The sequence below is a fragment of the Carcharhinus amblyrhynchos genome, chromosome 3 (assembly GCF_965287045.1).
Source record: "Carcharhinus amblyrhynchos chromosome 3, sCarAmb.v2.hapA, whole genome shotgun sequence".
Classification (NCBI taxonomy): domain Eukaryota; kingdom Metazoa; phylum Chordata; class Chondrichthyes; order Carcharhiniformes; family Carcharhinidae; genus Carcharhinus; species Carcharhinus amblyrhynchos.
In genome coordinates this window covers 24,769,710-24,795,723 of record NC_137326.1, presented here as the reverse complement: position 1 = coordinate 24,795,723, position 26,014 = coordinate 24,769,710, and the positions used below count along the sequence as shown (strand labels likewise).

Below are 26,014 nucleotides of genomic sequence, written 5' to 3'. Positions count from 1 at the left end.
TAGCCTGTGTGTGTAAGGTGATTGAAGTGGAATTACCTAGCCTGTGTGTGTGAGGTGATCGAAGTGGTGTTACCTAGCCTGTGTGTGTGAGGTGATTGAAGTGGTGTTACCTAGCCTGTGTGTAAGGTGATTGAACAGGAGTTACCTAGCCTGTGTGTGAGGTGATTGAAGGGGAATTACCTAGCCTGTGTGTGTAAGGTGATTGAAGTGGAATTACCTAGCCTGTGTGTGTGAGGTGATCGAAGTGGTGTTACCTAGCCTGTGTGTGTGAGGTGATTGAAGTGGTGTTACCTAGCCTGTGTGTGTAAGGTGATTGAAGGGGAATTACCTAGCCTGTGTGTGTAAGGTGATTGAAGTGGAATTACCTAGCCTGTGTGTGTGAGGTGATCGAAGTGGTGTTACCTAGCCTGTGTGTGTGAGGTGATTGAAGTGGTGTTACCTAGCCTGTGTGTAAGGTGATTGAACAGGAGTTACCTAGCCTGTGTTTGAGGTGATTGAACAGGAGTTACCTAGCCTGTGTGTGAGGTGATTGAAGTGGTGTTACCTAGCCCGCGTGTAAGGTGATTGAAGTGGTGTTACCTAGGCTGTGTTTAAGGTGATTGAAGGGGAATTACCTAGCCTGTGTGTGTAAGGTGATTGAAGTGGTGTTACCAAGCCTGTGTGTGTGAGGTGATTGAAGTGGAATTACCTAGCCTGTGTGTGTGAGGTGATTGAAGTGGTGTTACCTAGCCTGTGTGTGTGAGGTGATTGAAGTGGTGTTACCAAGCCTGTGTGTGTGAGGTGATTGAAGTGGTGTTACCTAGCCTGTGTGTGTAAGGTGATTGAAGTGGAATTACCTAGCCTGTGTGTGTGAGGTGATTGAAGTGGTGTTACCAAGCCTGTGTGTGTAAGGTGATTGAAGTGGTGTTACCTAGCCTGTGTGTGTAAGGTGATTGAAGTGGTGTTACCTAGCCTGTGTGTGTAAGGTGATTGAAGGGGAATTACCTAGCCTGTGTGTGTAAGGTGATTGAAGGGGTGTTACCTAGCCTGTGTGTGTAAGGTGATTGAAGGGGAATTACCTAGCCTGTGTGTGTGAGGTGATTGAAGTGGTGTTACCTAGCCTGTGTGTGTAAGGTGATTGAAGTGGTGTTACCTAGCCTGTGTGTGTAAGGTGATTGAAGTGGTGTTACCTAGCCTGTGTGTGTAAGGTGATTGAAGTGGTGTTACCTAGCCTGCGTGTAAGGTGATTGAAGTGGTGTTACCTAGCCTGTGTGTGTGAGGTGATTGAAGTGGTGTTACCTAGCCTGTGTGTGTAAGGTGATTGAAGTGGAATTACCTAGCCTGTGTGTGTAAGGTGATTGAAGGGGAATTACCTAGCCTGTGTGTGTAAGGTGATTGAAGGGGAATTACCTAGCCTGTGTGTGTAAGGTGATTGAAGTGGGAGGAGTGCCCAACCCCCCCTCCGCTCGCGGTGCCCGCGCTCAGTCACGTGGCCGGAGCCGGCTCCCAGCCGGAGCGCGGTGGGAACCGGCTGCACCATTCGGCCGGGGAGAGGGAGCGGGAGCAGCTGCCTTAGCGACCTGGGCCTGAGTGGAATAACGGAGAGGGAGAAGCGGCGGCAGGAAGGTAGGTGGGCGGCATGGGGCGGTGCCTGTCTGTCGCCCTCTTGTCACTCTGCGGAATTGCGGGGGTCAGTGCCGGAAGATCGGGTTGTACAGCCGGCTGCTCCTTCCTTCACACCGGGGCCCCGAGCTGGAGCAGGCCCGCCTCGCTTTCGAATGGGACGCCAGTTGTGTGCCCCCTTCAAAGGCTGACCCGAGTCAGTTAACGCAGTTAAAAACACTGACATTCCTCATTCGCCCCATCCTCACCCTCGCCAGCCGCAGACAGCTCTTCGATTTTACCTGCTTCAAGTTAAATAAGTTGTGTCAGTCCTAAAATGATGATCAGGCTATTTATTATATGGCAGATACAGGACTATTTTTATAGTGTACTGCTCAGTTGCAGCTTTCATCTCGGATGGAGGAATATTGTGGATCTATTAGGAGGCAGATATAGCATTATTTTTATATTGTACTGTTCAGTTGCAGCTTCATGGATGGAACAATGTTGTGTGACATGTTGAAATTTTTTTTCTGTTTATTATCTGAATCCATGGGGGACAAATCTGCACAACTGGTTGTAAGCTTAGCTACGTCGTATGTGTTAATGAAATATGAAATATTATATGTACTGTAATATTGATGAAATCCGAGAAATTGATACTGTATTTTATGAGCATGTTTGATGATGCATTAGTCCTGTATTATATTTCAATTTCAAAACTAAATCTCCAGTTCCTTTATCTATTATTTTGATGTAGAAGTGGCTTAATTTATCTGCTTGCTCCCATCCTGTAGATGCCTTCCAGTGACAGCCACATGAATGGCTGATGAGAGTAAACACACAAGATAAACTTTGCAATGGCTATGTCAGTAATTGGAAGTTTGCTTGTGAAATGTTTTATAAATAAAACTGTTATGTTGTTATCCATTAAAAGTTCCACATTAAAACAATGAATTTCAAAAGGAAAGGAAAATAATCTTTTCAATTCACTTTATTGTCTATACAGAAATTCGTTTGGGGGAATATCACTCATTTGTTAAAAGATGATAAAATGAAGAAAATTACCCAGTCTGAGAAGTCTAACTTTGATTAAGTTATCTACTCATAACTTCTTCAATATATTAAAATAATCAGTCAGAGTCCCATTCTGAGTGCATAACCTCATCTGTACATCAGTTTATTCGTTAGTGCCACAAATAGACTTGCATTAACACTGCCATTAAGTTACTGTGAAAATCTCCTAGTCGCCACACTCCAGTGCCTGTTTGGGTACACTGAGAGAATTTAGCGTATCCAATCAACCTAACCCATACATCTTTTGACTGTGGGAGAAAACCAGAGCACCCGGAGGAAACCCATGCAGACACAGGGAGAACGTATAAATTCCACGTGGACAGTGACCCAAAGCCAGAATTGAACCCGAGTTCCTGGTGTTGTGAGGCAACCATTGTGCCACTGTGCCGCCCTTAAAACTCCTGTTAAAAGTGTGTAGGGAACTGATTTGTTCTGCATATGTTGTAGCCTCTTCCCTGAACCCATCCAGCAGGCATTGTTCATGGCACAGTTGTTTCAGGATTCTTTGGGAGCAGATTTCGTCAAGAAATATCTGCTCATTAGGTATCCTTTCTGCCTGGTTGAGTCTCTTCTTTATCCTTAAAGAATCTTCTTTCCTAAAAAGACAATACCAGGAGAGAAATCCAAAAAAAGTGTCAACTACAGCATATAGAAGATTGTGACAATTGTATAATCTACTTGAAAGGATTTTAATTTTCTGTGGTAGCACGATTTAATGCTACATCTGTACACTATTGCTCCAATTCAACTTTTCATCTGCTTTGACACCTAGATATTTGTAGTTAGTAACTCTTTCAATGTCCACATCATGAATCTTTTCAGGAACTGGCTTTCACCTAAAGTCTATAACTAGTTTTTTTTGTTCAGTTTAGTAAAATTGTTATTGCTTTATTCTACAAACTTCTTCCTATAGTTTTGTTCTTTACTCCTCCTACGTATGCAGGTGGTACAAGTACTGGATCATCTGCATACTTCAGTATTGTTATATCTATCCATGTGCTTTTGAATCAGATGGATCAGGGTCAGAACAGCACGTTGACTGACTTATGAGTTTGATAGGCAGACTGTAATTGAGCAATATGTGGAACAAGTGAATCTAAAAGATGTTTTGACACAATGAACCTGAAGCACTTCATTACTATCAATGTAAGATCAGCTGGTCATTAATCGTTCCCCTCAGGAGGTCATGACCTCTGGGATGATAGTGCCTGATTTTCAGCTGCAAGAAACAGTATGAATGTCGAACAATTTCTGAAGGATCAGAAAGAGAGGACCTGCCAACTGATGAGCACGTTTCTTAAAAACATTTCCGCCGATCTAATCCAGGCCACATCGTGGATTCACTCATTTGAATTGTAGAATCACACATTCCTCAAATTCATTGTTTTCAAATCTGCTAAACCCAAATCATAAAACAAACATTAATCAATGAAAACATACTTCAGTTCTTTTCTGGAGGAACATTGTGTCTACACAGTGACCTAACAGTGACAATCAGGAGTGCGAACTTTGGCTGATTGTTGCTGTTTCCCAAACTTTAGTCATGAATATTGAAGATGGTTGTATCTGTGCTGCTTGCCAGATAACAAGTTAGTGGTTTGGTTGTAAGGATATAACATTTCAAGATTGACTTTGACTACTTGTATGAGGCCATTAAACTAGGTCCGTAGGGCTAGCGCACTTGCGTTGACTGATGTTTATCTGTTTCCACTGCCATCTCAACATAATCCAGGGATTGAATGCAGAGATTATTTCCTGTGTAGTTCAGCAACATTCTTTAAATGCTTTAATCTCTTCAATTTTTTGTGTTGCAGTCTTTTCATTCAGTGATTCCTAAATATGTATTTATTTCATTGTTTTGTTATCTGGGGTGTTACAGGCATGTTTAGTATTTCAATTCTCCAGTTCATATAAACCATTATTCTTTCCCCTTGGTGTGTGCACTATTGTGGAAATGGCATCATTTTAATTTATGTAGAAACATAGAAACTAGAAGTAGGAGTGGGCCATTTGGTCCTTTGAACTTGCTCCACCATTCTTTTGGGATGGAAATTGCCACAGATTTCCAGTTAAAGTTAAGATCTTGGATCTGCCGCCCCACTGATCAGCGAAAGGGCTGATCTAATGTCAGCTATTACATCCTGAAAGCCTAAGCATGACGATGCCCGTGATCTGGAAGACATAACTCATGGGAGCCAATCTATTACCTGCATCCTGTGCTTCCATGGAGTTGGAAGTCATGATTGATTTCTCGCTGCTTCTTAACTGAGGACCAGCTGCTATTTGCTGGATTGGTTTCTGCAAGAGACAAGAAACATGAGACGTCACATAGAAGAGCAGTAGCTGGGGCAGTTACACATTGTGGGATATTACTGATATGATAATTATGAATTATCCTTTCCAGGCAAGTACTGATGAGTCTTGATCACATAACTGAAAAGCCGTGGGCAACCATCTCATCAGTGTCTGCTGAGAAGAGGGTAGATTCATGGTCCCCATGCCCATTGAATCACCTGGTGCCAATTTTTCACAAGTCCAACTAATTTCCCTACAGTCTGAAAGTTTGGTGCCTGGGAGACTTAAAATGTGATGATGTTCAGGTGAATGCAGACAGAAGGGTTACCTTGCTACCCCTGGTTAAATTGTCGAATTTATTTTTGCCCATGCTGCGGTCTTTGGAATGAGGAATTCCAGTGCCACCTTCCTCGACATAGGATGACTGAGATTCCTGACTAGTTTAGTGGAGTTGGTGCCTCCTGCTTTTACTTCCATCCAGGAGGATTTGAAGGGAGCAAAGTTCTGAGTCCTTTTCTTGGCTGCATATCTTCTCTTTTGTCCACTCGGCACAGAGAAATTTGCTAGCTCACAATCTTGCCAAACTATAATTGAGGTATTGGTGAGAACTGCACTGAAGTACTTCGAGGGAGGAATTAGAGGGACAGCACTTGTCACTTATCTATTTGTCTGAGGAGTACTGAAGTGTGCAGGTTGAACTGTGCTTTTGTGCAGATGCATAAAATTTCCTCGAGGCTTAGTTGCTTACAGTTTTATTTCTAAAGGTGCAATGTAAATCACACTGCAGAAATTATGGGCCTGTACCTCCGCTTGTTTCCTATAATTATCTGTGCTAGTCATACACTTCAGTAGTTGTTCTGTATTATTGGATTTGTCAGTGACTGCCTCAGTGTTCCCCGATGACAAAGGGAAAGAGTGATTGAGTCATACATGATTTGATTGTAATCTACAAGCCTGATCTAATAATCTGAAGAAATGAGATCAAATCCCACCATGGCAGTTAATGAATTTCGGTTTGGTTCATTAAAAATACATACATTTGGAATAAAAATTTAAGATCAATAATGATGACCATAAGCTGTCAAAATGTGGTAAATATCCAACTGCTTTACTAATGTCATTTTAAGGATGGAAACCTCCCTACATGACTTCAGACTCACAGCAATATGGTTGACTTAATTGCAAGCTACTTGGCTGTATCAATCTACTACAAAGGGATATAAGATTCCTGATAGAGCAGGCACTCGGTTTTGACACCAGCTTCTGATTTGCAGATGTCAAAGCTGTACCCAGCCCAGTCGACCCTGCAAATTCCCTGCCCTGACTTTTGGGAAGGTGTGCCAGAATTAGAGGGGTCATGCAGACTAGTAAATAAACAGCATAACATCTTTATATTGTCAAAATTGTGCTCATCAGCCAAGGTTCTGCACTTCAGTGACCGTTGTCCTGTCACACTAGCAGGGAACTATCAGAGGTGGGAGCACAATAACATACAGTCAGGTGGAAGTGGCTTTGGGTATTCTCAACTTAGACTTCAGGACTCCATGGAATCCCATGGCTTCAGATCAGACTTGGGCAAATAAATCGTTGTTGATTATACCTGCTACCCTCTCAAAACAGATGAGTCTGTACTTTTTTGGTAGCAAGAATGTGAAATATTCACTGAATGGGGGACCTCAGTGTCCAACACCAAGAGTGGCTCAGTAATACTACCACTGATCAAACTGGCCAAGTTATGAAGGACACAACTACTGGTTATAGCTGATGGCATGTGTTCAGTGACCATAAGAACATAAGAAATAGGAGCAGGAGTAGGCCATCTAGCCCTTCGAGCCTGCCCCGCCATTCAATAAGATCATGGCTGATCTGTCGTGGCTCAGTTCCACTTTCCCGCCCTCTCCCCATAACCCTTAATCCCCTCTCTTATCAAGAACCCATCAACCCGCTTCTTAAAAATATTTAGCGAGGCAGCCTCCACCACTTCAACGGGCAGAGAATTCCAGAGATTCACCACCCTTTGGGTGAAGAAGTTCCTCCTCAACTCCGTTCTAAACCGCCTCCCCTTTATCTTGAGGCTGTGCCCCCTAGTCCTACTGTCTTTTTTGAGCGGGAAGAGTCTCTCCACCTCTATCCTATCCATCCCATTCATCATCTTATACGTCTCAATGAGATCTCCCCTCATTCTTCTAAACTCTAACGAGTACAAGCCTAGTTTATTCAGCCTCTCCTCATAGCTCAATCCCCTCAACTCCGGTATCAGCCTAGTAAACCTCCTCTGCACTCCCTCCAGGGCCAAAATATCCTTGCGCAGGTGCGGCGCCCAAAACTGCACACAGTACTCCAGCTGCGGTCTCACCAATGCCCTATACAGCTGCAGCAAGACCTCCCTACTTTTATATTCAGTCCCCCTTGCTATGAAGGCCAGCATCCCATTCGCCTTCCTGACCACCTGCTGCACCTGCAAGCTGGGTTTTTGCGACTCATGCACAAGGACCCCGAGGTCCCTCTGCACCGTCGCCTGCTGCAGTTTTTCGCCCCGTAAGTAATAGTCATTCCTACCATTCTTCCTACCAAAGTGGACCACCTCACACTTGCCAACATTAAATTCCATTTGCCATTTCCTGGCCCATTCGACCAGCCTATCTAGATCCTTCTACAGACTCTCCACACCCTCCGCACAATTTGCCTTTCCCCCAATCTTGGTGTCATCAGCAAATTTCGACACCCTGCACTCGGTTCCCTCCTCCAGATCATCTATATAAATGGTAAATAGCTGAGGCCCCAGCACCGACCCTTGGGGCACCCCGCTAGTCACCAACCGCCAATCCGAATAGCACCCATTGACCCCCACTCTCTGCCTCCTATTTGACAACCAATCCTCTATCCACGCTAACACCCTACCCCCAACTCCATGTCCCCTGACCTTCTGCAATAACCTCTTGTGAGGTACCTTGTCAAACGCCTTCTGAAAATCCAGAAAGACCACATCCACCGGCTCTCCTCTATCCACTGCCCTAGACACATCCTCATAGAACTCCAGTAAATTTGTCAGACACGACTTCCCTTTAATGAAACCGTGTTGCGTCTGCCCTATCAAGCAATTCCCTTCAAGATGCCTCGCAATTTCCTCCTTAATGACGGATTCTAACATTTTACCTACCACAGACGTTAAACTAACCGGCCTATAATTCCCCGCCTTTTGCCTGGCACCCTTCTTAAACAACGGCGTAACATTAGCCGTTTTCCAGTCTTCCGGCACTTCCCCGGAATCCAGCGACGTCTGGAAAATAACCACCAAGGCATCCACTATAACCTCCGCCATTTCTTTCAGAACCCTCGGATGCATTCCATCCGGTCCTGGGGACTTGTCCACAATCAGCCCCTCCAGTCTGTTGTTTTCACGAATCTACCTGCCATAGATCATCTGTCATGACAGTATTGCTAGGAGTGACTGCCACAAAGACCATGTCCCAACTTCACACAAAGAACATTCTTCATTATGTTGCGTAGCATTATCGCCATGTTAAATAGGATAGATTCAGAACACATGGAACAGCTCAAAACTGGGCATTCACGTAGTGGAGCAGAATTGTAGTCCAGCACAATCCATACATATCTCTCACTCCAGCATTATTATCAAGCGGGTGATGAAACCTGTTTCAGCCAGGAATGTAGAAGATCGTGCCTGAAGCAGCACCAAGTGTACCTGAAAATGAGGCACCGACCTGTGAAACTATGACACTGAACTAGATGCATACTGAACAGAAGAAGCTGCATTCTAGAGGCAGTGCTAAGCATTTCTACAACCTAAGGATTAGTTGAAAGATCTACAATCTAACCTCATCTCATCACGTGATATCATATGACTTGAGTGCACTATAAAGTTTAAAAAAAAGTAAAAGTTTGTTTATTAGTCACAAGTGAGGCTTACATTAACACTGCTGTGAAATCCCCCTATGTACACTGTCCTGTGTATATTGCAGGAACTTAGTTCCCCATGACCTACCTCTTCAGTTCAAATCAGGGCATTGAAATTCTCCATGATCATTGTTCTAACTTTTTTTTACTCAATTCCCTAATTTGTTTGTATTCATCCTCCATACCCACGCCATCCCTCACTAGGTGGTCTGTGAATGACACCTATTAGTGTGATTGATTCTTCAATTATTTTTATTTCTATCCACATTGATTTTGTTTTTACAAAGCAAAATACTGTGGATACTGGAAATCTGAAATAAAAACAGAAAATGTTGGAAATCCTCAGGGTGGCAGCACCGGGGTGGGGGGGGGGGTGGAGAAACAGCATTAATGTTTCAGTTCGTGACTTTTCATCAGTACTGTTCTAATAAAAGGTCAAGATCTGAAGTGATAACTCTGCTCTGTTTCTCTGTAGATGCTCCTGAGTATTTCAAACATTTTCTATTTTTATTTTGAATTATATTTTTGTCTTCCTGATAGCTACATCACTTTTTTATCTGCCGTTGTTTATCCTGAATAAGTACCGATAATCCTCCTCCCTAATTTCTCCTCTGTCTTTTCTAAATGTACTATACTCCGCAGTGTTTAATCCCCAATCCTGATTTATCTGTAGCCATGTTTGAATGTCCCTACTATATCTGGTTTCTCACAATGCATGAATACCTTCAGTTTTCCTGTTTCAAGATGGATACTGTGAACAGACATTTTAATTAATTTTTTAATAGGCTTTCCTCTTGTGTTTTTAGACTCTCATTCTTTTACTCTATTTATTCCCTAGCCATCAACGTGCTCCCTTACTTTATTCTTCTGTTCTCCTGCCATATTTTGTTTGCATTCAGACTGTTTGCGTTTCTCACATCCCTCCTACCTTTACTAGTTTAAAGTCTTTGCCATCTCCCTGTTTAACCCTTCTTCTAGAAAATAACCCTTCTTCTAGAAAATCCCATCGTGGTTCAGATAGAGCCCATCCCATTATTACAGCTCCTTCCTGCCCCAGAACTGGTAATAGTGTTCCATGAAAAGAAATCCCTTCCCCCACACCAGCCCTTTAGTCATGTTTCATTCATTTCATCTGGTGGAATCCAAACTTAGCATCAGTGAGCAAGTTATTGCTGAATGAGTGCTGCTTGTAGCATTGTCAGCAACAACTTCCATCACTCTGAGAGCAGACTAATGAAACAGGTAATTGGCTGGATTGGCTTTACTCCTTTTGTGGATAGGACATACTTGGATAATTTTCCCCATTTTTAGGTGAATGCCAGTGTTGTAGTCATACTGGAACAGACTGGCTAGGGGCGTGGATGGTTCTTGAACACAAGTCTTCAGTACTGATGCCAGGGTGTTGTTAGAGCTTTTGCAGTATCCTATGCCTTCAGCCATTTTAGTGGCACACTCCTAACTTACCTCTAAAGTGGCCTTGCAAGTTACTTTATTGTTTCTTTGCTTCATGACAACTATGGATGAGCAATAAATACAACCAATGCTCACGTGTAAATCAATTAAATAATTCAACCAAACTGCCATTCGACCTAGCCACAGACAGCTAAGTGGCTGAGTGTTGAATGCTATTTGCAATACAGGAATGGCTTTCCTTTCATATCGAAATGAGGTACCTGAGTGCTTTAGTGAAACTGAGATCAATGGAACCCCTCCAGTAAGAGGATTCATACCTAATGCACAGGAAGATGTTTGTGGTAGCCCAAGCCCAATAGCCGTGGCCTAAAACCGCTGCTATATAGGAGCTATGGGCACGTTCGTACCCCAGACATCTTAAGCTGCTTCATTAATGACCTTCTTTCCATCAGCTTAGTTGTGGGGCAGCTCTCTGAATCCATTGTATCCAGCTTCATTCACAAATTCTCTAATTAAAGATGGAGCTCATGCTGGCATGGACTGCAGTGGGATATGGTCTCACAAAATAGTAGGTAATGTTTCTGTCATGTAAATATCAGGCAATGATGGTCTGAAAAGTAAAAGCTCAATCGTTTTCCCAGTGTTCAAAATCATTGCTATTGCCAATTTGCCTAGCTTCAACACCCTGGAGGTCACCATTGTCTTGAAGCTTAACTGGACTAGCCATATCCAGTAACTGCATGAACATCACAGCAGCTGACCTGGTGTCACATCCTACCTATCATTTAGGAGACTGAATTCTCAACATCTGTAGATGCATGCAGATGTAACAGCACTCGGAATCAACGCTATTCAAAATGGAGTCGTTCACATGATTAGTGCCCCTGTCTTTGTTCCGCAAAGAGTTAATTTTTCTTTGCGGCCTCCTTTTGTGCACCTGCCAGAGGGTAGCATATCTGAGGTGCACTATGTCTGTCAGAGATGGGTTAAACTCATGTTCTTGGATGATTTGTATGGTCCGGGCACACAGCTGATGCAGGCTAGCCCCCAGTTAAGATTATGCTAGAAAAAGATCTGCGGCTGCATTACTGAATATTGGTACCGGGGCTTTAAGAAGACTGTAATGTGCAAGTATTCTGTAAGAATAATGTAGCTTGCCATGATTTTCCATTTTGTCATTAGATCTTCAGCCTAACCTCAGAGACCTATAGATACGGTGTACCATGAGCCAGGTGTTTGTTCATTTCATCTGACTGCTCCTGGCAAGTTATCTGTGGCATGTTTGGACTGAGTCTATATTAAGGTCTTGAGCTGAGCGATATTGGTGGAATCCAAACTTAGCATCAGTGAGCAGGTTATTGCTGAACGAGTGCTGCTTGTAACATTCAGTGACGACTTCCACCACTCTGAGAGCAGACTAATGGGACAGGTAATTGGCTGGATCGGCTTTGCTCCTTTTGTAGATAGGACATATTTGGATAATTTTCACCATTTTCAGGTGAATGCCAGTTTTGTAGTCATACTGGAACAGACTGGCTAGGGGTGTGGACTCATTCCCTAGGAGAAGGGGTAAATAGGGAGATGGCAAAGTCTTTAAACTAGTAAAGGCGGGATGGATGTGAGAAATGCAAATAAAAATGCAAACAAAATATGGCAGGGGAACAGAAGGAAGAATAAGGTAAGGGAACACATTGATAGCTAGGGAATAAATAGAGTAAAAGAATGAGCGTCTAAAAACACAAGAAGAAATCCAACTAAAAAATTAATTAAAATGTCTGTTCGCAGTATCACTCATGAAACAGGGAAACAATGCAAGTCCCACTAGTTTCTTCAGGTAATAAAGTTTGATTGGCTCCAAGTCAGTTAATAGCCAAACTCATGGGTCTAGTGGTCTCTTTTGTAGTTTGTGGGGATATCTGACAAAATGCGGCCAAATAAAAATAACCAAGATATCAATTAGGAATGAATTATGAAAAATAAAACTGAGCAACTCATTTCTTTTATTTTTCCCAACCTTTTGTTATTCTGGAACCAGCAAGTATCACAAATTGACCCAACCTATAATTTGCATAATTTCATAATGCTTTTTTTTGCTCCAGAATCTCTGTACAGCTGGAAAAAACATTTGTTACAGAAATATAGTAAATATAATTGGGAAACACATCACTAAGCTTACCTTTCAAATTGGTCATTTAACATTAGAAATGTTTGTTAGAAAATGCCCCCGTCCTCTATTTTGTTTGGACTGTAGGAATTGAGTTGGAAATGTAACTGAGTTCAGTTACTGCCAGCTGATATGGGAAATATGGTATATATGTGTATATGTAAGAGAAATGCAGATGGAAGTTGTAGCTTTCATTCTGTTCTCATAGAATAAGAATAAGTAGTTTAATGAAACTGTCAATCAGAAAATTTACAAATAACCATTAAGAATGAGCAGAAGGGCAAAGCAGGTCAAGAATACATTGATTACTTTTTAGTGTAAAAAGGTTGTATATCACCTTAATATCATCAGAATATCTCAAACCCAATAAAGAACTTGTGAACTGTAATTGCTATTGTACAGTTGCAAACCAAGGGATTGCTGTCTTTCTGAAGAAATCATAAAGCCACAGTTGTCCCCCCCCTCAAGCAAACATTAAAGATTCTATGGCATTTGTTGAAGAAAGGCAGTAGCTTCCTCCTATGTTCTGGTCATTTTTTGTCCTCCCATCAGAAAAGAGATTAATTTGTTGTCTTGCTTGCTGTTTGTGGGACCTTGATACCTCATTCCACTTAAAGTAACATTTTGGCTGCTTAGCTTTTTGAGGCATCCTGGGAACTGATGGGAGTGAAGTGTGTTCATTCTGCTGTTTGAAGGTTTATTGTACGTTGCTGAGTATAAAATTGCTGGATGAAATAATTTACATAAAATCAATTAATTTCCAAACTTTTAATGCATTATTCTCACTATCAATATTATGCATATTGAAGAAGATAATTACTTTAGGTTCTGTGCTTGTCATTTATTTCACTTAGAAAGCTAAAATTAACTTGTTTGCATATTCATAAGTGCTGCATTCTAAAATTTAAAAGCCTGTATAATGTTGTTTGTAGAGAAAGGTATTGTGGTATATAACAGTTGAAAATTTATTGGTCTCTTGTTACTAAAGTTTTTTATTATCAAACTTTGTAAGGAATAAGTATCTTAACATATATCAGGCTATTTTTAATATCTTAAAATATATCAATATTCAAGTATTTAGCTCTTTGCAGTTGTTAAATTTGAGTTAATTTTTAAAACATTTTCTGAGTTTAGCATTTGTAAATCATGAGCCCAAAAGAATAGGGGTTAGTTGGTTAGCTGTTTGACCATGTTGTACTATTTAATGAGCTCAATGACCTAATTCCATTTCAAAAGTGTTTTGATGCATTTTTATTTTGGAGTGTACATGCCAATGAAAGGACACTAAGTAAAGGCATGTAAATACCTTTGCTTTCATTTAGTGTTGAAATGTTTATACAAAACAACATTTTGATTCAAGTTTGGAATGATTTAACTTGTTATATGTTTGGTTCTATCTTTGCTTTTACCAAATCGTTGCTTCCATCTTGAGTCCTCTCCTCTGAAATTATCAACGGGCTTTCCAATCTTTGTGGGCAAATAGAACTAGGGCAAAACAAGAAGTCTTGTCAATTTTTGGAAAAAATGGAGAAAACACCCAAATGTTTGTGGGTCTCGCTTTACATTTCAGGAGTTCTGTATTTTTAGTAGAAAATTTCCCTTAACTTCCCCACAGGTTAATAAGGTTTGTTATTTTTATCCTGACTAGAACAAAGAGTCCAGTTATGCTAGAATAAAGAAACCTCTGTGCCTGTCCTATAATATTGTGGGAGGATGAGGGTGAAAGTCTTTGTTTTATATTTTGCTGGGTTGGGCAACATGTTCCTTTTACATGCAACTTTCCTATTGACAGATAGAAAACCACCACCTTGCAGTTGAATTTCTCCAAATGATTTCTGTGAAATATCGGGAACTTAAGTCAATTTTGAGTGTGAATTTATATGTGGGCAAGTATGAGCTGATAAGCACCAGGATAGATTTATGAAGAGTAAGTTCAAATTGTCCAAGTAATGTTTTTGAGTTGTGCACTAACAAAGTGATTAATGAATTCTAATGGATGTTACCTAGCTAGGCTCCAGAAGACATTTGATAACGCTTCTGAACTAGGCATCATTAACAAAAATGGAAGTGCACCGCATAGGCAATGTGAACCTTTCTATACTTTTCTATATTTTCTGTACTTTTTATACTGTGTGTTATGAATTATTTTCTTAGTCTATTTTGGATTTGTTCCTGGTGTATCAAGGATTAATTTTAGACTTGTGTAACTTCAGTTATTTCACACTGCAACAGGAATTGATGGTGTGAATAGTAAAACGGTAAGATGGACATATATCCAAACTATATTAACAAGTTTGATGAAAGGATATGCTTTGAAATGGATAGACCAATGAACTTTGAAGCTATAACTAAATGAATGTAAGAATTGTTATACAGAAAAAACATTAATGATGGGCGGTTAGGAGCTCAGAGCATCCTGTTCAGGTTGCGACCATGGGTCTGTGACCGTTGACAAATGGAATAACAAGTTCAAAGCACGATGGCAACATCAGAACACAGGAAGACTCTGGTTGCAGAGGATAAAATAACTTGTTTGAAGAGATTTGGTACGTAGATTTGAAAAAGACATAGGAAGTGAAAAGAGGATGAAGTCATGAGCCACCTGTGAGTGCTAGAGTCAGTGTGAAGTAAGGACCACCTGAACTAGGATAGCAACTGCTACCTTTTGTTAAGTATAACTTTTGTTGTTTACCAAACTGTCCTAATATCATTAGATCAAGTGTCTTCTAGACTGAAATTTGTCTGGTCTCAGCCTCTTACAATTCAAAAATAGGAAGCAATTTTCCAACATGATCTGGAAATTAATTGGAAGGCAGGGATAAAGAGCACTTTGTAGGATGTGACAAGTGGTGTTCCTCAGGGATTTGTATTAAGTCATCAGTTTTCCATCAAGTTTATTCAAGATTTGGATGACAGAATAGACTTGTTCATCCAATTCTACAATTGCACTGAGAAAAGAGGCATTTAAGTACTAGGGATGAGAGCAGGAAATTACAAAGTAGCACAGACAGATTGTGATTGGGCAATATGGTGGAAAATAGAGCTCAAAAAGGCAGATCGTTTGTAGAAAAGCAGAATAAAATTGAATTGAAGAGAGACTACAGCATTCTGCAGGATGGAGGGATCTGACTGTCCTTGTATATGAATCACCAAACGTTAATATGCAGGTACAGCAAATAATTAGGAAGGCAAACGGAATGTTGACCTTTTATTGCAAGAAGGACGCTGCATATAAGTAAGGAAGTCTTGCCAAAGCTATACAAAGCATTAGTGAGACTGTATTTGGACTGGTGTGTGCAGTTTTGGTCTCATGCAAGGAAGAATATACTTGCACTGGAAACAGTTCAGAGAAGATTCGCTAGGTTGATTCCTGAGGCGAGGGTCTTTTGAGGAAAGGTTGAACATGTTGTGCCTATATTCATTAGTGTTTAGGAAAATGAGAGATGATATTGAGATTATAAAGTTCTAAGCAGCTTGATAAGTTGTTGTTGAGAGGATGTTTCCTCCACGGAGGAAATCTAGAACAAGGGAGCACCATTAAAAAAAATGCATCTCCCATTTAAGACAGATCAGGAGAAATTTCCCGTCTGGGGGTTGTTGATCTTTTAGAATTCTCTCCCAACAGAGACACTGGAGGCTGGGTCATAGAAATCATAGAAACCCTATACTGCAGAAAGAGGCCATCTGGCCCATCGAGTCTGCACTGACTACAATCCCACTCAGGCCCTACCCCCATATCCCTACATATTTACCCGCAAATCCCTCTAACCTATGCATCTCAGGATACTAAGGGGCAATTTTAGCATGACCAATCAACCTAACCCGTACATCTTTGGATTGTGGGAGGAAACCGGAGCACCCAGAGGAAACAAGGAGAATGTGCAAACTCAACACAGACGGTGACCCAAACCGGGAATCAAACCTGGGTCCCTGGAGCCATTGTGCTACTGTGCTGCCCATTAAATTTATTCAAGCTTCAGTTACAGATTTTTGATCTAAAGGGGATTAAGGATTATGAGGGCCATACAGTTAAGTGGACCTGGGGCCACGATCAGGACAGCCATTATTTTATTAAATGGCAGAGCACATTCGATGAGTCGAATGATCCATGCTTGCTTTTGATTTTAAGGGAAACTGAAATCATCCACTTTAATTCAAAGAAAGACAAATTTCTAAATGGGAAGAAGCTAGGAGCTGTGGGATTTGGGTGTCTGTGTACACAAGTCAATGAAGGCTAATAGACAGATCAAAAATGCTGATTGAATGTTGGCTTTTATCCAAGTGGGTTGGAATACAAGAGGAGAGGAAGCTATGTTTCAATTAATAGAGTACCTTGATCCAGCTCCATCTGGAGCATTGCAGTTTTGGGCATCTTGGGAAGGATATGTGTCCTTGGAGAAAGTATAATGCAGATGCTCCATATCACAGCTTAGAGTTAAATTATGAATACAAGTTGCATAAATATGATAAGAACATTCAATAGGTTAGTGATACAGAGAAACATTTTCTGCTGGTGGGGAAGTCCTGAACATGGGAGCTAAGTCATTGGAAAGTGAAATCAGGATGCACCTCTTTGCACAAGGGAGGAGTCAACATTCCTAAGCTCAATGCCCCCAACCCACCCCAAAAAAGGTTGAGGATGTTGAGCCAATTTAGCGTAACATTGATTCTATCTAGGAAAATATCTCAAGGGATCTGGAGCATAAATGGGGAAGTAGAATTTGAGGTACAGATCAGCCATGAAGAGGATTAAGAGCATGAGTGGTCTATTTCTGTTCCCATGTGCATGTATGCTTACAATTGCTGAAGTACATATTGATCTATTATGACTTCAACCAATTCAATGAATTAATGTATCCTACAATGAAACAAGGAAAGCATTGTGAGCTTAATTCATTGGACCTGTGATTGTGAAAAGGACTAGCCTGGACCCCCTGGATAGTTGAAAGTAGATGTGATTTTAATGTTTTAGATATTTAATGATTTAAAAAAAAAGTTTTTGTATGAAAGTAATTTGCCACACAGATTGTATAAAGAAAATGTATTGAATGGTTGACATGAAACAGTGCAGATATCTAATTTGGACTAATGAAAATGAATGGGGAAAAAGTTGACCCAAAAACATGTGGTTGGGAGGCTAGCCATGGGTATTCATGCTGATGTAAAAATTGTGGCTTTCTTGTGCCCAAACGCATCTCAAGCTGGTAACTAGTGTTACAGGCTTAATGATAAAATACTGAGTGGAGTTTTTGTATGGGAAAATTTAAAATACTTACTAGAACTGATTGCACTGTTTAGTTAATTTTTAGAATGGAGTTGCAGCTTAAAATAACTAGTTTGATTACATTCTCCACTCCTTTCCACCAGACAGGAGCTTTTGTGTTTTTGACACTGTAAAGATGTCTCCATCATTCAGTATACTTTAACTGTTAACAGCTATACCAACAGGAAACACATGTAAGAAATACCAGTTTCAAGAGACATCGGAGACTATGAAAACAGCAGTAATAAGTCCGGAGCAAATTAATGTCTGGTTTCTTACCGCCTGCCTACATGATTCTCTGTGTTTTCTCTGCTATTAGTACTTGTGCTGCAAAATGATTACACTTGCTAATCAATTAGCTTTAAGGACAACCAGCCATAATTATCACTGTGTGTAAGGTACAACAAGGCTCAGTGCAGTTGCAGTGTCGACTCGGAAGAAGAAAATCTGGGGTTACTTTAGCCTTAAGTAATTTTGGTGAGGTATCAGTTTTGACTGACAGCTTTGCCCAGTTAAACCCTCAATAAAAATAAGGAACTTTTTAAACATATTACATTTATATTTTGGTCATTTGCTTTGTAAAGCAGTGATACATTTATTAATGAGAACTTATTTTATACATTACATTTCTATAACAATTCTAACTCAATTGACGCAATAATAGTTGGTGTGACAGATTAGTCAAGTATTTGTTTCTATCCCCTGGCAATCAGCAAAATTTAAAAGCTAGGCTGTAGATGAGTGATGATGTGTAACTTCAGTTTGTCCAATGTGTCAACATTGAATAATGGCCCTGTTAGCATAATATGATTGCTACTCTACAGGATTTATTTCTGATACAACGCTTTAAAAATATTTGACGCTTTTTTTCCTTGCCTTTTATATTTTAAGACCTGTCCTTTACTGGACCTCTCAATGCTGGGATTGATGCAAAAGAAACAAAAATAATCTCCTGTGGCACATTTTTGCTCATATGATGGATTTGCTTTTGTGGTTAATCTGATACTTGACACAAGTGGAACTGATCAAGTGTTTTTCCCCAAGTGCCACATTAATACTTAAACCAAAAAGTAAATTCTTATCGATAACTAAAGATTAAAAATGCATTACCGTTAGCGTAGAGAGGTTTGTTTTATTCTAATCTTTTACTTTTTGTATGTTTCTTCTTCTGTAGCCTGACTGCAAAATTATGTAGAATTTCTTAGATTGTACACATATCTGAAATTGTTTTGCCATCTGACCTGTGCACGTGTTCAGCATCCGATGCTTTGCCTTAGGCTCCAGTAACATAATGCTGCCACTTTTTCCCTCAATTAGACGTTATGGGAAAAAGTTTCCCTGGTTTACACTTTTTAAGCGCGTTCCACCCAAATTCAGTCCCAGGCTATCCAGCCTCTCCTCATAACTTAATCCATCAAGTCCCAGTAGCATTCTCGTAAATCTTTTCTGCACTCTTTCTAGTTTAATAATATCGTTTCTATAATAGTGATGACCAGAACTGCACACTGTATTCCAAGTCTGCTCTTACCAATGTCAACAAGACGTTCCAACTCCTGTATTCCATGTTCTGACCGATGAAACCAAGCGTGCCGAATGCCACCTTCTCCACTCTGTCCACCTGTGACTCCACTTTCAAGGAGCTATGAACATGTACTCCTAGATCTTTGTTCTGTAACTCCCCCAACGCCCTAGCATTAACTGAGTAAGTTCTGCCCTCGTTCAATCTACCAAAATGCATCACCTCGCATTTGTCTAAATTAAACTCCATCTGCCATTCATCAGCTGACCCAATTGATCAAGATCCCATTGCAGTTGGAGATAACTTTCTTCACTGTCCACGATGCCACCAATCTTAGTGTCACCTGCAAACTTAGTAATCTTGCCTCCTATATTCTCATCCAAATCATTAATATAAATGACAAGTGGACCCAGCACTGATCCCTGAGGCACACCACTGGTCACAGTTCTCCAGTTTGAAAAACAACTCTCTACAACCACCCCCGGCTTCTGTCAAGAAGTGGAGATGCTGGAGTTGGACGGGGGTAAGCACAGTAAGAAGTGTGCTACTAAGTAAACCTGTTGGACTTTGACCTGGTGTTGTGAGACTTCTTTCTGTTAAGAAATCAATTTTGTTTCCATTTGGATGCCTCATCCTGGATCCCGTGAGATTTAACATTATGCAACAACCTAGCATGAGGTACCTTGTCAAAGGCCTTGCTAAAGTCCATGTAGACAACATCAACTGTGCTGCCCTCACCTACCTTCTTGGTCACCCCTTCAAAAAACTTAATCAAATTTGTGAGGCATGGTTTTCCACTCTCAAAGCCATGCTGACTGTCCCTAATCAGTCCTTGGGGTCTCTAAATGCGTGTAGATCCTGTCTCTCAAAATATCTTCCAACAACTTACCCATCACAGTTGTGAGGCTCACTGGTCTGTAGTTCCCAGGCTTTTCCCTGCAGTCCTTCTTAAACATTTGCCGCTCTCCAATCCTCAGGCACTTAACCCGAGACTATCGATGATTCATTTATCTCGGCTAGGGGACCTGCAGTTTCCTCCCTAGCCTCCCACAATGTCCTGGGATACACTTCATCAGGTCCTGAGGATTTATTTACCTTGATGTGCTTTAAGATTTCCAGCACCACCTCCTCTGTAACATGTACACTCCTCAAGACATCACAGTTTATTTCCCCAAGTTCCCTAACATCCATGCTTTTATCAACAGTAAATACTGATGAGAAATATTCATTTAGGATCTCACCCATCTCTTATGGATCCGTACATGCTTTATATGCCCAAACAATCTCATGTCTTTGCCCTCCTGATTTCTCTCTTAACTCTACTCATACACCCCCTATACTCATCAAGGGATTCAGTTGATCCCAGTTGCCTATGCATGTCATGTGCCTCTTTATTCTTCTTGACAGCGCTTCAATATCCTGAGTCATCCAGGGCTCCCTACTTCTGCCAGCCCTCTGTTCACTCTAAGAGGAATGTGTTTACCCTGAATTCTGGTTAACATACTTTTGAAAGCTTGCCACTTACTAGATGTCCCATTGCCTTCACACAACCCCCCCTCAATTAACTTTTGAAAGTTCCTGCACATAATGTACATTAATTTTCCACAATTTTTTGCATTAGAGTTTCTTTTAAGTATTAGAAACTGGCCACTTGTTGCAATTAATGTTTGAGATTATTCTGTTTTGGGACTGTTTTAAAATTTAATGTAAAACGAAGGTCCAGCAAGCCTGGGTATTTGATTGTTAGAGATCAAAGGAAGGCTTTAGATTATTTTACTGGGAAGAAGGTGCAAGATATTTAAGCTCGGAGATAATTGTAGCAATCTGTGTATTAACAATGGAGACAGTCTCCAGAATCCCAAAAAAGTGTTGAGAATGTCAGGTTGTAAACAGTTGTGCTTTAAATTGTTTCTTTGGTTCCAAGATGAAAGAGAGTTGGGCTCGTAAGGACAGATAATTATTTCTACTTTGATACAAAGCTCATGTGATTCAAAATATCACCAGGGAAGGACACAGAGGAAGCCATTGTAGAGGTTACAGGCTTTCCCTTCATAACACTGAACATCGCGGACAGCAATTTGAGACCGCTAGGATCCAGGAGAGAGGAAATAGCTAGAGGCCAAAGACATGTCTACAGTTTCGTGAAACTGATAGCCAAATTCCGCACACATAAGGACGGCCTCAACCGGGATCTTGGATTCATGTCACACTCTCTGTAACCCCCACAACTTGCCTGGGCTTGCAAAATCTCACTAACTGTCCTGGCTGGAGACAATACACATTTCTTTAACCTGTGTTTTACCCTGTCTCCACTCACATTGTCTGTACCTTTAAGACTTGATTATCTGTAAAGACTCACATTCCAACCATTATCTTGTAAATTGAGTTTGTGTCTGTATATGCCCTATTTGTGAACACAACTCCTCGATCACCTGATGAAGGAAAGAGACTCCAAAAGCTTGTGCTAGCAAGTAAACCTGTTGGACTTTAACCTGGTGTTGTGAGACTTCTTACTATAGTTTCCTGCACAGGGATGCAGGTGAGAGTTTGTGCCCAAATTGGAAAGATGAAAGTCATGGGAAGTTAAAATGTGCCTTGGTTGCCCATCTTGGGCGAGGAGGAGAGTCTCCAGGAAAGGAAAGCCTCACCGTGAAAGACAGTTCTAAGATTGTAAGTTACCAGGCCGAGAAAAGAAGCGAACAGGAATAAACCCTCGGGAGCTCAGAGTCACTTGGATTGATTCCAGGAAAATTAAATTCTACACAAAGAACACTGTAACATATACTCGTGAAGTCTATGTTTTAATTGGGTTAAGAATAAGACAAGGGTATTCCATTCTCTGGCTCAACGCATACCTTGCTTACAAATATGGTGTTTAGTTATGTATTCCTGGTAATTTGCTACAGTAAACATCTTGAAATATGAAATATTGACTTGTAATTATTTCAGCTATTAACTTTTAACTGAGTTTGAATTTCTTTTTATCAAGCTCAAAAAGGATTATATGTACTCGAAACTGGCCTCTTTGGATCAAATTAATCATTAATGCAAGTTTTTACCATTTGCACCTGTTTGCCTTCATAGAGGCTCTTAAACTTAAGTTAGTTCTCTTGAACAAAAGGGTGCTAAGAGACATTCTTTAACCACCTTTGATTTGTTTTAAGTTACTCAGAAATTGACTACTGTACACCAAATCGTTCAGTATGATTTTTGAAGCAGTTATGTAAAATTGCGCACGTGATACTGGTTAAAATGTTTTATTTGTTAAGTTCATTTTCAGCTTTATCAATAAAACTGAACTGAGTTACTACACTGAAATACATCAAGAATATTTTTTGAATATATCAGGAATATGCCCAAAGTGGAAACTTTACCCCTATATAATTAAAATGAGTGTAAAAAAAAATTATTGGGAGTTGATTCCAAGCTATTAAATCTTTAACAAGAAAAATGCCGTGCTGCTGTTGACATATTATAAAGATAACCCCAGAATTTTTTTTTAACCTTCACTAGCAACTGTTTCTCTTTCCTTGACTCCTTCAGTATCCCCTTTAGCAACATGTCGAAGGATCTTTTAGAGTCATTGTTAGCACGACTGAGACCAACAGTTCAGCCCTGCTGCTTTCCCCATTTCTCCATAAAGTCAGCTCTCTCCACCCAGGAACTTCTGTCCTGACCATGAGTTGCTGTCTCTCATATCTTCTCTTGTACAGTCTTCAATCACATCTTGTTCACGCTATCTACTTCCGGATCCCTTAATTCCTTTTCCACTAAACTGATAACCTACTTCCCAGCCCCAATACTGCTCGACGTTTTAAATTGTTTCCATTCCTTAGTAAACTACCACACTCCCCTTGAACACACTGACCTTGCAGGCTAAATGAAACCCTCATTTGCACCATTGTTATCTCCCAGCTCAACTATTCTAAATGCTTTGTTGCCAACCTTCCATCTTTTGCTCTCTAAACTTGAACTCATTCAAAGCTCATTTGTCTATCACCTGTGTTCTTGCTGACTCATGTGGCTTCCTGGTAGCTGATTGTTTCAAATTTAAAATCCTCATCTTTGCGTCTGATTTCCTTAATGGCCTATTTCCAAACCTGTTTAAGCGCTGCATTCCTCACAGAATTCTCTACTCTTGCCTTTTATGTGTCCCAATTCCCTTTGCCCCACTATTTATGGCTGCACGTAGTCCAGTTGGCAACGCAGCACCTCTGAGTCACAAGGTTCTGGGTTCAAGTCTCACTTCAGAACTTGAGTATAAAAATCAAAATGCTGACACTCCAGTGCGACACTGAGGGAGATGAACTCTTGCCCCCACTGCCTGATCGGGTGGGGCTGTAAAAGATTCCAAGGCATTATTTTGAAGAAAAGCAGGGAAGTTATCCCTGATATCCAGGCCAGTATTTATCTTTCAAACAGTATCACAACAGATTTTCTGGTTATCATTATATTGTTTATGGGAGTTTGCTATATGCACATTGGCTGCCATGTTTCTTCCATTACAAAAGTGACCACAAGTCAAAAAGTGCATCATTGATTGTAAAGTATTTTAAGAAGTCGAGTGGTCATGAAAAATGCTATATAAATGCAAGTATTTCCTTTTTTGTATCTTCAGACCTATAAGCCCCATACTCTGGAATTTTTACCCTTTTTTGTTTCTGTCTTTTTCCCTTCCACTCTTTCTAATTGTCTCCTAAAATGTTTTATGCCTCATCTAAGATTATGGGTTTAAACCACATTCCAGAGACTTCATTGCATAATCTAATGCAGTACTTCAGTGCAATACTGTTGGACTGCTCCCTTTATATGGGAAGTTAAGCTGCGTTCTTGGGTGGATGTAAAGTATCCCATGGTTGATTTAACAATGAGCTGAGTGTTTTCAATGTCCTAGTTCACATTTATACTCAACATCACTATAACAGATTATCTAGCCAATTATTTCATTGTGGATCTTGTGTGGTACTTGGCTGCCATATTTGCATACAATGCAGCAGTGACTGCATTTCAAAAAGTACTGACAGGACTGCTTTGGACTGCCTGAGAATCTGAAAGTTGCTATGCAAATGCAGGTTTTTTTTAAAAACCCATTCTTTTTAACAAAGCTTATGTTTGCTGTTCCCATTATCACCTTTGATTCAGTTGTCACTTCTTTATTATGTCTTTGTGAAATTATTGGTGCTATATACATGCAATTTAGACATACTATTTCTGCAAGGAACTCCTTTGTTCCCCAGGGCAGATGATCAAAACCTTTTGTTTGAAAATTTTTAAGTATAAAATAGGAATCAAACTAAACAGGAGCAAAGGATGAGAGCAAAGATTTACAAAGCCTTTAGAAGATGACAGTATCTTAAACAATACCATTTCTGCTTGCTATGATGTAAAATATGTTTTCAATAAACATGTCACGAAACATAAGTTGATTGTTTTGTGTGGTATGAGCGTCTATAACCTAATGCACATAATTAGGTGGTGAGTAAAATATGAATGAATTTTCAGCTCATATCCTTTTCAAGATACAAATTTTGGAACAGAAGTTATATTGATTGTCTAAATGGTTTGGCTGTTATAGATTAATACATGTTTCAAATATTATGAGACTTGATGCTATTTAAACCATAGCACCATCTGTGGGGAAATAGGGTGGACAAGTTTTAATAGCTAACACGTAAGTGTGGATTGATACTTTGAAGTCTGCTTAAACTGCCTTTGTGAGCAAGGGATAAACTTTTGCAGAATTTTGCCTTGGGTAATTCAATATGTGGAGTTGAACGCACTTCAAAGTGGTACTTGTGCTAGAATTGAGAGCAGAATATTGTTTTTGGTTAGTATTAATGTAACGTCGGTCTCTTAATATTAAATATCCACCTGAACCTGCACTTCCTATTAATTTGCTATCTTGTCTTTGTCTGTATGAATTATGGTACCGTCCTCCCTATGTGCTTTATCTCCCCAATTTGCTTCTCTATGCCTAATTCTAATTTATCTATGTTGAGAACAAAAGTTAACCATCTTGGACCCTATGGACTACACTACTTCCAAAATCTCTTCAGGCTGCCAACATCCATTTATCCATTACACCTTCCTTAAAGTGCATCTTGTTTACTTCTATTGCATTTGCTTATTCACTTCTATTAAAAAAGATTCATAAAAGCATGCTGTGTTAGAAAAGCTTAACCAACCAGTAATAAAAACAGAACATTTTGAAAATAGCAGATCTGGCATCACCTGTGGAGAGCAAAACAGAGTTAACGTTCCAGGGTGGCATGGTGGCACAGGTGGTTAGTGTTGGTGCCTCACAGTTCAATTCTGGCATTGGGTCTGTGTGGAGTTTGCACATTCTCTCTCTCTGTGTGGGTTTCCTTCAGGTGCTCCGGTTTCCTCCTGCAGTCCAAAAATGTGCAGGTTGGATTGGTTGGCCACACTAAGTTGCACCTTACCGTCAAGGGGACTAGCAAGGTAAATATGTGGGGTTATCAGAATAGGGTTGGGTGGGATTGTTGCCAGTGCAGGCTCAATGAGCTGAATGGCCTCCTGCATTGTGGGGATAAGATTGATGATGTTTCATCAGAACACCTTTCGTAAGTTTTGATGAAAAGTCACATGCCTGAAACATCTCTGCTGCTCTCTTCACAGATGCTGCCAGACCTTTTAAGTATTTCCAACATTTTGTTTTTGTTTCAGATTTCTAACATCTGGTAGTACTTTGCTTAAAATCTGTGCTGGCTGCCCTGACTACATTGCTCATTAATTTCATCTTGAGTTATTAATTCCAGGAGTT

The 26,014-nt window shown here is 40.4% G+C and overlaps 1 protein-coding gene across 3 annotated transcripts in view; it reads left to right on the top strand.

Moving 5' to 3' along the window:
* The first annotated feature begins 1,469 nt into the window (after positions 1–1,469).
* Positions 1,470–26,014, top strand: part of ptpdc1a (protein tyrosine phosphatase domain containing 1a) — a 117,604-nt gene continuing 93,059 nt past the window's right edge. For all 3 annotated transcript variants that reach the window (XM_080186294.1, XM_080186292.1, XM_080186291.1), the window contains exon 1: positions 1,470–1,605. The gene's annotated coding sequence lies outside the window, so the exon portion shown is untranslated. The remainder of the gene's footprint in view (positions 1,606–26,014) is intronic.